Consider the following 15,000-nt stretch of genomic DNA (forward strand, 5'->3'; position numbering starts at 1 on the left):
AAGGAAAGGCAGTAATGGAGTGGCCTGGCTTACAGAGGAGGGGCAGACATTTATCTGCCATTGCCTCCTCGGTTGAACACACAAACACACGCATGGGGGAGGGGGAGACAGAGACAGAGAGAGACAGAGAGACAGAGAGAGGAAGAGAGACAGAGACAGGGAGACAGAGAGAGAGACAGACACAGAGAGAGAGAGACAGACAGACAGAGACAGAGAGACACAGAAAATTCGATCTCTCTCTCTCTCTCTCTCTCTCTCTCTCTCTCTCTCTCATCACAGGCTGAGCTCAGGGACAGTGAGTTCCACACTCACTCAGAGAAAAACTCTGTCTCCAGTCACCCTCACCCACACGCCTTCAAAATGATCCATTGTACTATTTTAGATTTATGTCTGAGGAGCCCCTCTCCCTCCGCCTCCTCCTGTTACGTTGTAGAAACGTTTAATCCCAAACAGGGCTTCTCTCCTACCCTGCCTTGATGATTCTGTTCCTGGATAAAAGATACACAAGCTTTATTATCTACAGGAAGCCTTAAATAGCACTAGAAGACCTGGGCAGGCAGATATCTACCCTCTAGGTTGTTAGTTTTGGGGGTTTTGTTTGTTTGTTTGTTTTTGTGTTTTTTGTTGTTGTTTTTAATTTTTTTAGATTTGTTTTTTATTTATCTGAGTATGCTGCAGTTATCTTCAGACACACCAGAAGAGATCAATCAGATCTCATTACAGATGGTTGTGAGCCACCATGTGGTTGCTGGCAATTGAACTCAGGACGTCTGGAAGAGCAGTCAGTGCTCTTAACCGCTGAGCCATCTCTCCAGCCCCTGTTGTTGTTTTTTGTTTTGGTCAAAAACCTGGATTCTCGGGGTTGGGGATTTAGCTCAGTGGTAGAGCGCTTGCCTAGCAAGCGCAAGGCCCTGGGAAGAGCAAGGTCCCCAGCTCCGGAAAAAAAGAAAAGAGGAAGAAAAAACAAACAAAACAAACAAAACAAAAAAACCCTCTGGATTCTCAGGAGCTGTGTGGTGTGTCCTCTTATGTTCTGGTGCCCTCTTCTGGCATGCAGACATATAGGAATCAGAGAGAGCCCACATTTTTGTCCAGGAACAAACAAACTGCCAAACTGCCAAACAAACAACAAAGGATTGTAGGTTTTGACTGGCTCTGTAGGTTTCAGAGAAAGGCAGGGCAGACCTCTGTGAGTTTGGGACTAGACTACTCTGAGCAAGTTCCAGGGAGGGATTCCACAGGAGCACAGTGGACTGGACAAAATTTTGACTTTGTAATTTTATTTTTTGCCCAATTGGGATTTATGATTTGATTGTCACAAAACTTATACCTTTCATTTTATTTTATTTTCGGCCAAAATTTCATTTTCAGTTTCACTTCCGATTTAACTTTTAATTTCTTGTCGCGCTTATGTTCGGATCGAGTTAATTCTCTGGGAGCTGTGCCCTTGCCACTGGTGCTGGCAGAAGGGGATCCCGAGATCTAGAGGTTCTGTGTGGTGGGCTGTGTGGCAGAGGAAAAAAATGAAATTAAGAACATATATAAATCTATGGATTTGTATAAGGAGAAACGTATGGTATGGTGGGAAGATGTAAGGGAGAGAAAAATAAAAAATAGATAGATAGATAGATAGATAGATAGATAGATAGATAGATAGATAGATAGAGTGATTCATGCTCCCAGCCTCCTATGTACAGAGTTCCCCGAGGCGTTTTTACTCGCCAAATAAAGACTGCGGTGTTTCCCAACACACCATGTGAATGTCCGTGGCTGTCGAAATTATTTCATTTATGTTTTTCACGTTTGTCGTCCGTGTCACTTCAAGGCCATTGTGACTTCAGTCTTGTTATTGATTCATATATGCTTTCTATTTCTTTTCATTTTTCAAAACCTTTTTGTCTAAATTGTATTTGTCATTCACCTTGATTTAAACATTTATTAAAGTCCAGTTTGCCATTTATTCGTATTTACTCGTATTTTATTATTATTTTATAAATTTATTCCATCATTTCGTTTCAGTCGTCTATATTTGCCCTTCATCTCGTTCTCGCTTTTCTTTTTTTTTTTCTTTTTCTTTTTTTCTTTTTTCAGAGCTGGGGACTGAATCCAGGGCCTTGCATTTGCTAGGCAAGCACTCTACCACAGAGCTAAATCCCCAACCCCGTCGTTCCCACTTTATGTCTGTTAACATTTAATTGTTTTATCTCCCTTGTCCTTCTGTGTCCCTCGTCTTAATTTCTGCTTTATTGTTTTCTTTTTTTTTTAAATTTATTTATTTAACGCATGTGAGTACACTGTAGCTGTCTTCAGACACACCAGAAGAGGGCATCAGGTCTCATTACAGATGGTTGTGAGCCACCATGTGGTTGCTGGGATTTGAACTCAGGACCTCTGGGAGAGCGGTCAGTGCTCTTAACCGCTGAGCCATCTCTCCATCCCATCTGTTTTATTGTTTACATCGCACTTACTCTGTTTTTATGGCGATCTATTAACTTTTTTCCATGTCAGTCGTCGGTATCTGTTGATCACCTTGATTTTTTTTTTTCTTTTTTCTTTTTTCGGAGCTGGGGACCGAACCCAGGGCCTTACTCTTGCTAGGCAAGCGCTCTACCACTGAGCTAAATCCCCAACCCCGATCACCTTGATTTTTGTTTTATTGTTTATTCACATTGACTCTTTATTCATTATTATTTTTAAGTAAAATAAAATAAATAAAATTTAAATATGGTAAAAATATTTGTTAAACAGAGGTATTAAAAGGGAGGTCTACAGCAGATTTTTAAACTAACGGGCACACACACACACACACACACACACACACACACACACACACACACACACAAATTTCTCCCAGAGGTCCTGAGTTCAATTACCAGCAACCACAAGGTGGCTGACAACCATCTGTAATGGGATCTGATGCTCTCTTCTGGTGTGTCTGAAAATAGCTACAGTGTACTCTTACGCATAAATAAAATAAATAAATCTTTAAAAAAAATAAAATAAAATATGAGGTTGGCTCTTTTCTCCTCTCTTTGCTCTTTTGCTCTTCCTCTCTTCCCTCTTCCCCTTTGTCCCTTCTCTCCCCATTCCCCTCCCAAATTCTCTCCACGTGCTCATGACTGGCCTTTACTCTCTTCTTCTACCTTTCTTCTCTCATTAAACCTCTCCGTGGAGGGGGAGGGGTGTGTGTGTGAGTGGGGGGAGGGGGGAATGAGGTTGACCAGTCTTCCTGTGTAACAGAGGTTTAAAAGGAGGCTGGTCGACAAACGTTTTTTTGTGGTTTTTATTCTCTCTCTCTCTCTCTCTCTCTCTCTCTCTCTCTCTCTCTCTCTCTTTCTCTCTCTCTTAATCAACTCGGAAGTCGATCTGCTGTCCCTTTTATTAAAAGCCAAAGTATTAAGTGGCGAGCCGATGTTTCAACTTTTCACCATTCTGTTCCTTTCACCAAAAAGAGGGGGTTCTTTGGCTTTTCCTTTCCTTTTTGAAACAAAACGAAAGGAGGAGCTCGACCAGTTGGCCTAGCTTCCCTGTTCCTTTTCCCTCTTCCACGGTATGCTCGATGAAATAAAGTAAATAAATGAAGTTTCTAGTTATGTATTTGTTTGGAGACCCGAACTCTCTCTCAAGAGAGAGTTGCATCTTCCCGCTGCCGCCCCCCCCCCCCCACACACACACAAGGCCTCCTCCCTGTATGTGGGGGGAGGGGAGGGGTGGACAGGAGCTAGCTGAGAGGGGGTGGGGTGGGGCGGGGGAGAATATGCAGGTTCTGAAGGTCAGTCGGGGAAGTACTGCTGCTGCCCTAGCACGCTTCAGTGCCTCTTTAGAGTTTAGAGTTTTCTAAAGTTTTCTGCCTGAAATCAGCGAGTGATGATTTCACTGTGAAATGATGTCTGATCATCGCTCTCGCTGTCCTGTCAGGGCTCCGGCTCCTGGCAAATGTCTGACTGAAGGAAACCTTAGTTAGACTCACACCCAGCTGTTTGGAAATGGTAATGGAGTTGATAGCACACCCTGGGGGAAAGAGGCAGACTCCCTTTTGCTCACTCTCAATTCCCAGCCTCGCCCTGCCAGCTCGGGGATTTCTAAGTAAGGGTGAATCTGGACCATATATGTACAGGGTTTGGCGTTTCTGATTCATGTTTAATGTTTAGTTAAATAAAGCTTGTCAAGGGCTGGAGAGATGGCTCTCCACAGAGGTGGTTCCCCTTTTCTTAACCCGACTGGGACAGAAGTGCAAACTATCATCTACCTATCTGGGAGTGGAGTGGTTGGATACAGGGAGATGGAGCATTTGCAGTTAGTAAAGTTCTGCTGTCGGTTTTGTTTTGTTTTGTTTTGTTTTGTTTTGTTTTGTTTCCTTTCATTTTTGGATAGATTTTTTGGATAGCCTTTTTTTTTTCTTTTTAAATACAAATTTTGTTTTCTGTGCAACATTCTGATCATAGTTTCCCATCGCAAAGCTCTTTCCAGATCCTTCCTCCCCATCCACCACCCCGTACTAACCCAGGCCTGCCCTTAGATGTGGTTGATGCATACCCAGGTGAGTCCCATTGGAGAAGGACGATATTCCCATCTCCTATGACTGTCAATGGCAGATGACTTAAATGCCAGTGACTTCGGACTTGACTCCATTTCCTCTGAGAACTGGGTTTGGATCTGTTGAACGCAGGCAGGCCCTCGGTTTTGAAACAAACAAACAAACAAACAAACAAACAAACAAACAAACACACCAAAAAATATTTAAAGCAGGCAACAACTGTCTGCACGCCAAGAGACTGTTGACTCCTCTTTGGAGCTAGTACGATGTGAAACTTGCTTAATAAAGTAGAGTCCACACAACACAAAGGGAACACTTTAACAAATTATGAAGGAGAGAGGGGGGGTATGTTTATCTACCTCCTCTTGTTTCTCAGACCAGAGATTTCATCTTCCTCTGTCTCTCGAGTGCTGGTGGCTTTGCTGCTGGTTTGGGGGGGATTGGGATAGGGATAGGAAGAGAAAAGGCTTGAGTGCTGATTTTAAAGCTCTCTCTCTCTCTCAAGCTCTCTCTCTAAAGCTCTCTCTCTCTCTCCCCTCCTTCTCTCTCTCTCTTTACACACACACACACACACACACACACACACACACACACACACACACACACACTCACTCACTTCCTAGGATGAAAGAAAAGAAATGAAAAGGAAGGCACCCATGGTGATGCATGACTTTGATCTCACTTTGGTCTCAGCACTGGAGAGGAAGATAGGAAGACCTATCTAGATGCAACGTGAAGAAGGCCTATGTCAGATGAGTTAATGGCTAGGGAACTGTTAGCTGGCTAGTCTGCCATTTTGTTGCAGTTGCTAATATTATAAGGACACTTTCTCATTGGTTGTTTCTGCTGTTGCTGCCAGAATTCATTACATATTCTGTTAGGCTCTTCTGTGTGATAACACACTCAGAAACCGAACACTGTAGGAGTCAGTCTAACTGCTTTCTTTGTTGTCTAGTTACCCGCAATAATCTTGGACCTGAACTGAACACCCAGCAGCACTTCCCGCACCCACCCATGTATAAGCTTTTATAACCTGGACCACCAACACTAGAGCGACAGGGCAGACAGAGACTATTTGGAACCGGACTTCCATTTTGAGTTTTTGTTTGTGTTCTTGTTTTTTTCTCCTGTCCTGTCCTGTCCTGTCCTGTCCTGTCCTGTCCTGTCCTGTCCTCTCTGTCTGTCTGTCTGTCTGTCTGTCTGTCTGTCTGTCTGTCTGTCTGTAAATCCACACATATAGTTCTTTCCACATCTTATATCTCAAAACAAATAATGCTTGCTGTGATCCTCATTTCATTCAAGGGTACTACTCTAGACCAGAGGAGCCCTTTAATTCTCCACAGGTAGTGATGACCGGAGTGTTCAGTGCGACTAAGCAGGAATTATATGGTTGCCGCCATTATGCTTGATCTTACCGAAGGTAGGGTTGCGGGGCATGGTTGCCACGATGGCGACTCAGTAGACCGTGATTGAGGAGACGGAACAATAATTAACCTACAATTCTCCCTCTCTGTCAACTGTTTCTCTGTCACTCTCTGTCTCTCTTCCCTCTTTCCCTCCCCCGTCTCTCAGACCTGAATGCCTCCTCTGTTGAACACACAAACACACGCGCCGAGAGAGCGAGAGAGCGAGAGAGCGAGAGAGCGAGAGAGCGAGAGAGCGAGAGAGCGAGAGAGCGAGAGAGCGAGAGAGCGAGAGAGAGAGAGAGAGAGAGAGAGAGAGATCTGTTAATCTGTTTGTCTCCCTCCCCTAGTTTTTCAGACAGGGTTTCTTTATGAAAAGAAAGAAACTGGTAGCTGTAGGCTGGTAGCTGCTGGCTGTTAAAGGTCTAGGTAAAACAATGTGATGGCCTAAGAGGAAAATAAAGAAACAGATACAATTAACTGTTAAGGCCTAGATGCCGTGTGAATGAGGCCTACATCAGATTGGTTAAGATAACTGTCACCTGGCTAGCCTGCCATTTTAATATTGCAAGGACGCCTTCTCATAGGTTGTTTCTGCTGTCACTGCCAGAGTTCATTACATATTCTGTTAGGTTCTGTATGACACACACTCAGGAAACCAAACATTGTAGAATCCAGTGTGTCCTTGAGTGCGTGTCTACAATGCGTGCGTGCGTGCGTGCGTCTGTGCATGCGTGTGTCCATGGCCATGCTAGAGCCCACTCCAGATTTGTGTTTCAGAGATCTTTACTTATTTATTTTTCCTGCCTTGGCTTGTGTAGGCACTAAGTCACCACACTTCCCGAAAAACAAAATGAAACAAAACAAAACAAAATCCACCAACAAATGGACCAAACCCAAACCCCAAGCCAGACAAACAAATATTCCTGCCTGCCTGTCTGTCTATCAGGGCTACAACAGAGAGAAGTGGAATCTTGAATGAACAAAACTAGAATACCTAAGTCTGCCTGTTTCCCCTCTTCCCACCTCCCCTGCCCCCCAGCCCATCCCCAGAGCTGGTCTAGCATGTTCTCTGACCCTGGGGGTGCGGTGAACCGGCCTGCCTTGCTAAACTCTGTAGTGTATAAACTTGGTAACTCTAGAAAGCAGGAGCTGAAAATGTGCAGATAAGGTGGTGGTCGAGCTGTGTGTGTGTTGGTGTGGGAGGGAGACTGCTTCGGTAACTGCTGCTTTTCAATGTCCGGCTGAAACTCTGTGCTTATGATGTATCTTTTGGTTTATTCGATTTTACTTACTGTCTATTGGGTTTGCATTTGATTTTTATTGATTTTATTGATATTTATGTTTAACTATTTTGACCTGGCTAAATGACTGACTGACTGACTGACTGACTGACTAAGTCTACCTGGCATACAGGAGGAATTCAAGGACGAATGATTGTTTAAGTATGACAAAAATAAGTAAGTAAGTAAGTAAGTAAGTAAGTAAGTAAGTAAGTAAGGGGGTTGGGGATTTAGCTCAGTGGTAGAGCGCTGCCTAGCAAGTGCAAGGCCCTGGGTTCTGTCCCCAGCTCCGAAAAAAAGAAAGAAAAAAGTAAGTAAGTAAGTAAGTAAGTAAGTAAGTAAGTAAGTAAATAAATAAATAAATAAATAAATAAATAAATAAATAAATACGATCATTTAGAAGTAATATAGGCAGAAGGAGAACATGTGGCTGTGGATGGTCTGAGGCTTCTGGCTGCTTTGGGTGCCTCTTCACCTTTCTGCACGTGCAAACTGAGTTTAATTAAGTTCTGTTTCCCTAGAGGCTGGGAAAGGAGAAACAGAAGTGACCTGGAACATCAGGGCTAATGGCCGGCTGCTTCCATCTTGGTGAGGCAGGTGTCAGCCAAGCAGCTGCCAACCATCCACAGTTGAATCCAAAGTGCCCAAATGGGACACTATAACAAATCATGTATACAGATTTGTGTATATAGAAAACATTTTTCCTTTCTCTTCTTTTTCTTTTCTTGAGAAATTCAGCTGGTCCTGATGTCTTTCCCTCGGTGTGTCCCTCTGTCATCTCTCTCTCTCTGTCTCTTTGTCTTACTGTCTCTGTCTGTCTCTGTCTGTCTCTGTCTCTGTCTCTGTCTGTCTCTCTGTCTCTCTCTCTCTCTCTCTCTCTGTGTGTGTGTGTGTGTGTGTGTGTGTGTGTGTGTTCTTAATCTCAGCAGCACTACTCATCCAATCGATTTTTCCTCTCCCCTTGTCTCCTTCACATGGCTATTACCCCACCTTAAACAGCACTAGAAGAGCCTGGCAGGCAGATATCTACCCTCTATGCTGTCAGAATTTTTTTTTTTTTTTTTTTTTTAAAGTCAAAACCTGGATTCTCAGGAGCCATGTGGTGTGTCCTCCTAGGTTCTGGTGCCCTCTTCTGGCATGCAGACATATAGTCAGCAGAGAGAGCTGTGTGGGTGGCCGAGGCAGGCAGAGTGGACCTCTGTGAGCTTGAGGCTAGATAAGTCTACGGAGCAAGTTCCATGACTGCCTGGGCTATACCAAAAGAAACGTACCTTGAGGCAAAAAAAACAAAGCAGAAAAGGTTCTGCTTTTATTTTACAGACATGTGTTCTCTCTAGTCCTATTGACTATAGAAGTTTGATCATGAAGTCACATTGATTTTTATTACAGAGTTTATTTGTGTGTGTGTGTGTGAGAGAGAGAGAGAGAGAGAGAGAGAGAGAGAGAGAGAGAGTTTTTTTTTTTATCTTCAAACATATTTTTTATTGTTTATTTATTTTATGAGCACACTGTCACTGTCTTCAACACACAAGGAGAGGATTCCATTACAGATGGTTGTGAGCCACCATGTGGTTGCTGGGATTTGAACTAAGGATCTCTGGAAGAGCAGTCAGTGCTCTTCACCGCTGAGCCGTCTCTCCAGCCCTGAAACAATATCTTGAATAAACAATAACAAAACACTAAAACTAAGTCTGCCAGTTTTCCTCTTTCTTTCTCTCTCTCTCTCTCTCTCTCCCTCTCCTCCCTCCCTCCCTCCCTTCCTTCTTTCTTCCTTTTTCTTTCTTTTTCTTCAGATAGGATTTCTTAGTGAATGATATTTATGTTGATATAAATTTTTTACGTACTTTTTTGACTGGCTAACTAACTAGCTAAGTCTGCCTGTCCTAAAGAAGGAGTTCCCCTGCCACAACTAAATACGTGCATAGAAAAAAAATATATAATTATTAACTTGGGATGAAACTAATGTAACAAGCAAGCAAACAAACGCACAAACAAACAAAGTAGGGATGGTGGTGCTGGGTGCCTGGTATATGGGAGATGGGAGACCTGTGGTCTAGAGCGTCCAGAGCTCTGGCCTCCATACTCTGGACTGCATTCTCTCTAGCAATCTTCCCAAAGTGGCTGTATTTAACCATGTTTTTATTTTTTAAATTGGCTCTCTCTCTCTCTCTCTCTCTCTCTCTCTCTCTCTCTCTCTCTCTCTCTTCTCTCCTCTCCCTCCCTCCCTCCCTCCCTCCCTCCCCCCCCACCACACACACAGAGGCACGTGTGAACAAGGGAATGCAAATGCACAAAATAAGTATGTTTTGATCAGAGTGAAAACAAATCACGGGAATTTTAACCATTCCACCATCATTCCACCATTCTTTTAATTTACTCTCTGTGTTTAGTCTTCCAAAGAGGGTGGCAGGTGTGTGGTTTGGTGAGTGCCGGCTGGCGGTGGCAGCGAGGAACAGAGAACAACAACAACCCCCCTCCCCCCATCGGGATCGGTGGAGGGTTTTAAATGAGTGAGCCATTTAAAAATGGTGTGGAACTGAGGTCGCCGCCACCCTCCCCTCACGCCGGAGTTTGGACGCTCCTTTTCCTAACTGTGCCTGTTCCTTGCTAATTGTTAACCGATTCGAGAGTGCATGTCCTTTCACTTAGAGGTGGCCTGTTTTCACCGCTCCGTCCTACTTTCCTTTTCTGGGTGCCTGAGGGGGTTGGCCCCGAGTCCATCCCGCGTTCACTGTGTTCCGGCGGGACAACCGGGACCGTTTGTGCCATTCGGGAGAAGTGGTGGGTACCTGCCCCGTTGTGCGGGTGAGTGTCCCCCTGAGCTAGGGAGGTCACTCTGGAGAGACGGAATGAGTGTGTGCGGCGGCGGCGGCGTGACAGTCTGTATTGGTTTGCTTGATCGAGATCGCTGTCGGGCGACACCTAGTGGCGACAAGTTTCCGCAACGCTCCTGTCCCCCGGTTGGTGACAAAGGACGGGGAAGTGCCTGTGGTGAGCCGGCCAGGGTGAGAGGGTGACAGGCAAGCAGGCGGGTGCGCGACGGAGACGCCGTCCCGTCTGGGGACCATCTCTAGCTAGGAGGTTGTACCTGGAGAACTTCAGGGGAGGAGGGTGGCTGTACGACCTATTGGGACACAAGGAGGGGTTGGTGGCAGCTGGATGAGGTCGACCAGAAGGCTTGGGCCCTGTCCCGGATTTTTTTTTTTTTTTCCAATTTTTTTTTTAAATTTTTTATTTTATTTTATTTTATTTTTTTTTTCTTCCTCCTCTCCGGTCCCAGCCAGCGGGACCATAGACACTTTTGAGGCCGAGAGGGTGCTGTGTCCCCGGCCTCCGAGCCGAGGTGGCCCGGCTAGGGGGCGCCACGGAGTTTTTTTTTTTTTTTTTCTTTTCCAGGAGTCCTTCGGTCCCAGCCAGCGGGACCATAGACACTTTTGAGGCCGAGAGGGTGCTGTGTCCCCGGCCTCCGAGCCGAGGTGGCCCGGCTAGGGGCGCCACGGAGTTTTTTTCTTTTCCAGGAGTCCCTTCGGTCCCTGATAGCGGGAGCCTGGACCTCTGAGGCCGAGAGGGTGCTGTGTCCCCGGCCTCCGAGCCGAGGTGGCCCGGCTAGGGGGCGCCACGGAGTTTTTTTTTTTTTCTTTTCCAGGAGTCCCTTCGGTCCCTGATAGCGGGAGCCTGGACCTCTGAGGCCGAGAGGGTGCTGTGTCCCCGGCCTCCGAGCCGAGGTGGCCCGGCTAGGGCGCCACGGAGTTTTTTTTTTTTTTCTTCCCCAGGAGTCCCTTCGGTCCCTGATAGCGGGAGCCTGGACCTCTGAGGCCGAGAGGGTGCTGTGTCCCCGGCCTCCGAGCCGAGGTGGCCCGGCTAGGGGGCGCCACGGAGTTTTTTTTTTTTTTTTTCTTTTCCAGAGTCCCTTCGGTCCCTGATAGCGGGAGCCTGGACCTCTGAGGCCGAGAGGGTGCTGTGTCCCCGGCCTCCGAGCCGAGGTGGCCCGGCTAGGGGGCGCCACGGAGTTTTTTTTTTTTTTTCTTTTCCAGGAGTCCCTTCGGTCCCTGATAGCGGGAGCCTGGACCTCTGAGGCCGAGAGGGTGCTGTGTCCCCGGCCTCCGAGCCGAGGTGGCCCGGCTAGGGGCGCCACGGAGTTTTTTTTTTTTTTTCTTTTCCAGAGTCCCTTCGGTCCCGATAGCGGGAGCCTGGACCTCTGAGGCCGAGAGGGTGCTGTGTCCCCGGCCTCCGAGCCGAGGTGGCCCGGCTAGGTGGCGCCACGGATTTTTTTTTTTCTTTTCCAGGAGTCCCTTCGGTCCCTGATAGCGGGAGCCTGACCTCTGAGGCCGAGAGGGTGCTGTGTCCCCGGCCTCCGAGCCGAGGTGGCCCGGCTAGGGGGCGCCACGGAGTTTTTTTTTTTTTTTTTTTTTCCAGGGGTCCCTTCGGTCCCTGATAGGGGAGCCTGGACCTCTGAGGCCGAGGGGGTGCTGTGTCCCCGGCCTCCGAGCCGAGGCCCGGCTAGGGGGCGCCACGGAGTTTTTTTTTTTTTCTTTTCCAGGAGTCCTTCGGTCCCTGATAGCGGGAGCCTGGACCTCTGAGGCCGAGAGGGTGCTGTGTCCCCGGCCTCCGAGCCGAGGTGGCCCGGCTAGGTGGCGCCACGGATTTTTTTTTTTCTTTTCCAGGAGTCCCTTCGGTCCCTGATAGCGGGAGCCTGGACCTCTGAGGCCGAGAGGGTGCTGTGTCCCCGGCCTCCGAGCCGAGGTGTCCCGGCTAGGGGGCGCCTCCGAGACTTTATTTTTTCCAGGATCCTCCCCGGTCCCTGCCAGCGGGAGCATGGACTTCTGAGGCCGAGGGGAAGCTGTGTTCCAGGCTATCTACCATGGCCTCCTCGGTCTGTGAGCACTCAGGGTTCTAAGGTCGACCAGTTGTTCCTTTGCGGTCCGGTTCTCTTTCTACATGGGGACCTCTTGGGGACACGTCACCGAACATGACTTCCAGACGTTCCGTGTGGCCTGTCATGTTTATCCCTGTGTCTTTTACACTTTTCATCTTTGCTATCTGTCCTTATTGTACCTGGAGATATATGCTGACACGCTGTCCTTTTGACTCTTTTTGTCATTAAAGGACGTTGGAAGAGGCTTGCACCAAGGCTGTTTGCTTGTCCAGCCCTAGCTCTTTTCTTCTGCGCATGGGCCTCTTCGATGCTTGAAGCTTAGCGTCCCCCATGAGTACGCGCTTCCTGCTTTCCCGTGCTTGCTTGCCTGTGCTCTCTGGGGCAGCTTTATGACAACCGTCCCGCGTGTCAGGCGTTCCCGATTTCCCCGTGGTGGTTGTCGTCCGTTACCGGTAGGAGTCGTTGGTGCCGAGTGCGACTGGAAGGGTTTTCCCGTTTGGTGCTAGTGACCCCCTGGCGTGCTCCTCTGCGGCCGACCGGTTTTTTTATTTGTTTTTTTTTTGTTTTTTTTTTTTTGTTTTTTGGAAGGAGTTCCCGAACCTCCGCTGCTTGGTGGTGTGTCCCTTTCTTTCCTGCTGTGTGCCTCCCGAGTTGCACCTTTTCTCCTTCGAAGGGGATTTTATTTTTTTATTTTTATTTTTTTTATTTTTATTTTTTTTGAAGGAGTTCCCGAACCTCCGCTGCCCGTTGAGTCCCGTTCTTCCACGCCACGTGCCTCCCGAGTGCAACGCTTCCTTTTTCTCGCCCTCGAGAAGGGTAAATTTTTTTTTTTTTGTGTGTGTGTGGCAGTGTTAGCGACTTCTTCCCGTGCTCTCTCTCGCTCTTCTCGCTCGTATTCCCGTCCAGTGCGTGTTAGAAAGCTCTCACGCCCGTTGTTCCCGATGCATGGCGTGTCTCGCTCCCGTTGGATCGATGTGGTGCTGCCGCGTTCTCTTCGGGCCGGGGCCTAAGCCGCGCCAGGCGAGGGACGGACATTCATGGCGAATGGTCATTCAGCGCGAATGGCGACCGCTCTTCTCGTTCTGCCAGCGGGCCCCTCGTCTCTCCTCCCCATTCCTTTGCAGGGTGGTGTGTGGAAGTCAGGGGTGCGGCTGTCCGGCACGAGCGCTGACCCGCGCACACTTGTTGCTGTGGTTCGCGGTGTCCCTGTGGACGTGTCGGGGGCGCTTGCCCCCACGCCGTTCACTGCTTCGCGGCCCTCTTCCCCCGTGCCGGGGAAGGTGGTAGACCCGCTGCGGTGCATACCCTTCCCGAATGGTGTGTGCACGCGCCCCGCTTTGTGTGAGCCTTGCGGTGCTCCTGGAGCGTTCCGGGCTTTGACCACCAAGGTGCCCGCTTCTGAGTTGGCGGTGGCGCTTCCCGCTCCCCTCGGCGTGCCTCCTGTGCTCCATGGTGCTTGTGCCTTTACGCTTTCCTTGTCCTAGTTGCCGGCTTTCTGCACGGTGACAGAAAAGGGGGGCCGAGGAGTTGAGTGTGCGGTTAAAAGGCTCCTTCCGCTGGGTGAGCGCCCACCCCGTGCCTATGTTTTTGGTGCCTCACCCGCGGGCCCTGCGCGTTAGGTGGTGCTGAGCGATCGCGGCTGGCCCTTTTTAAAGACCGGACTCCCTCAAGTCAAGGCTCCTCCTTTGTGTGCGCCTTGAAGAGGCCTGGCCCTCGGCGGGGACCTGTCGCAGGTCCCCCCGGTCCGCGAATGCTCAAGAAGACCCCGGAGAAAGAGACCTTTGCCGATACCGCAGACCCCCCACCAGCTGGCGCGTGGTCCTTCCTGTTCTGTCCCGCGCCTGTTGCTCGTTTCCCGTTGCGTGCACGGAGCCCTTGGCTGCTCGTCGGTGTTGGGTTCGTCCTGCCCTCAGTGAGGAATTTGCCTTCTCTAGCTATCTTCGGAAAGGGCTTTACGATCTCCGAGGGGCTTCTCCCGGATGGTCCCCTCGGCTGCCCGCCCTGACCTCAGCCTTCTGCGCGCAGCGTTTGCTCTCTCGCCTACCGCGACCCGCGCCTCCCCGCTCCGAGTACGAGGAGGGATCACGCGGGACGGGGCTCTGTCGACCTGCCGCTGTGCGGAGCTTGTGGGGGAGATTGGGTTTCTGGTGGCAGGTGGCGGGGAAGGGCCGTGCACACGCCCGCGTGCGCGGTACCCCCTCTCACCGCGAGGGGTCGTCGCGGGACGGGTGGGTTTGGAAGGGCGGCGCTGGGCTCCCGGTCCCACCCGCCTCCGTTTCCCCCTCCGTCGTGCGTGTGCGTCCCTCCCACGCGCGTCCACGTCCCGGCCACTCTCGCGGCGAGGTCGTGTCGCGTGTGGTGCGTGCCGCGTGCTCTCGGGCGTCTGCGGTTGCCGCCTCGTCCCCCCCTTCCACGGCAGCGTTCCCACGGCCGGTGGAGATCGCGGGAGCCGTCCTACCCCCCCCCCTCCGCGGGGCTCTCGAGGGTCCGTGAACCGCGGGTTGGCCTCGCTCTCGGGGGCGGACTTCTTGTTTGGGGGAACCGGCGGTCGGCCGCGTCCGGCGCGTCGTCGGACGTTGGGACCCGCTGCCACGCGGGGGTCTTCGTCGGTTGGCGTCGGCGTCTGCCTCGGTTCTCTCTCGCGTCGGCTGGCGTCTCCTCGGGCTCCCGGGGTTGTCCGTTGGTTTCGGGTCGGCTCGGTGCCGCGGGCGTGGCGGGACTGCTCCGGGTTGGGTGCAGTGTGATTCCCGCCGGCTTGGCTCGCGTGCCCGGTCGCCGCCCGAGCGGCCTCCCGGTCCCTTGTGAGGCGTCTCCCGCGGGGTGCCGCTGCGGCCGGCCCTGCCGTCGACGGTCCTCGTTCTGCCGGTTCGCTCCCCTCCCCGCCCGCCGGCGTTCCTTTCT

General features: G+C 50.0%; 1 long non-coding RNA gene across 1 annotated transcript in view; it reads left to right on the plus strand.

The window, feature by feature from the left end:
- Positions 1 to 9,864: 9,864 nt before the first annotated feature.
- LOC147997515 (uncharacterized) overlaps positions 9,865 to 15,000 on the plus strand; it is an 18,380-nt gene continuing 13,244 nt past the window's right edge. Inside the window, exon 1 of the long non-coding RNA XR_015647787.1 lies at positions 9,865 to 10,004. This is a non-coding gene — a long non-coding RNA (uncharacterized LOC147997515). The remainder of the gene's footprint in view (positions 10,005 to 15,000) is intronic.

The sequence above is a fragment of the Rattus norvegicus genome, unplaced genomic scaffold, assembly GCF_021556685.1.
Source record: "Rattus norvegicus strain SHRSP/BbbUtx unplaced genomic scaffold, alternate assembly SHRSP_T2T unassigned-0000116, whole genome shotgun sequence".
NCBI lineage: Eukaryota > Metazoa > Chordata > Mammalia > Rodentia > Muridae > Rattus > Rattus norvegicus.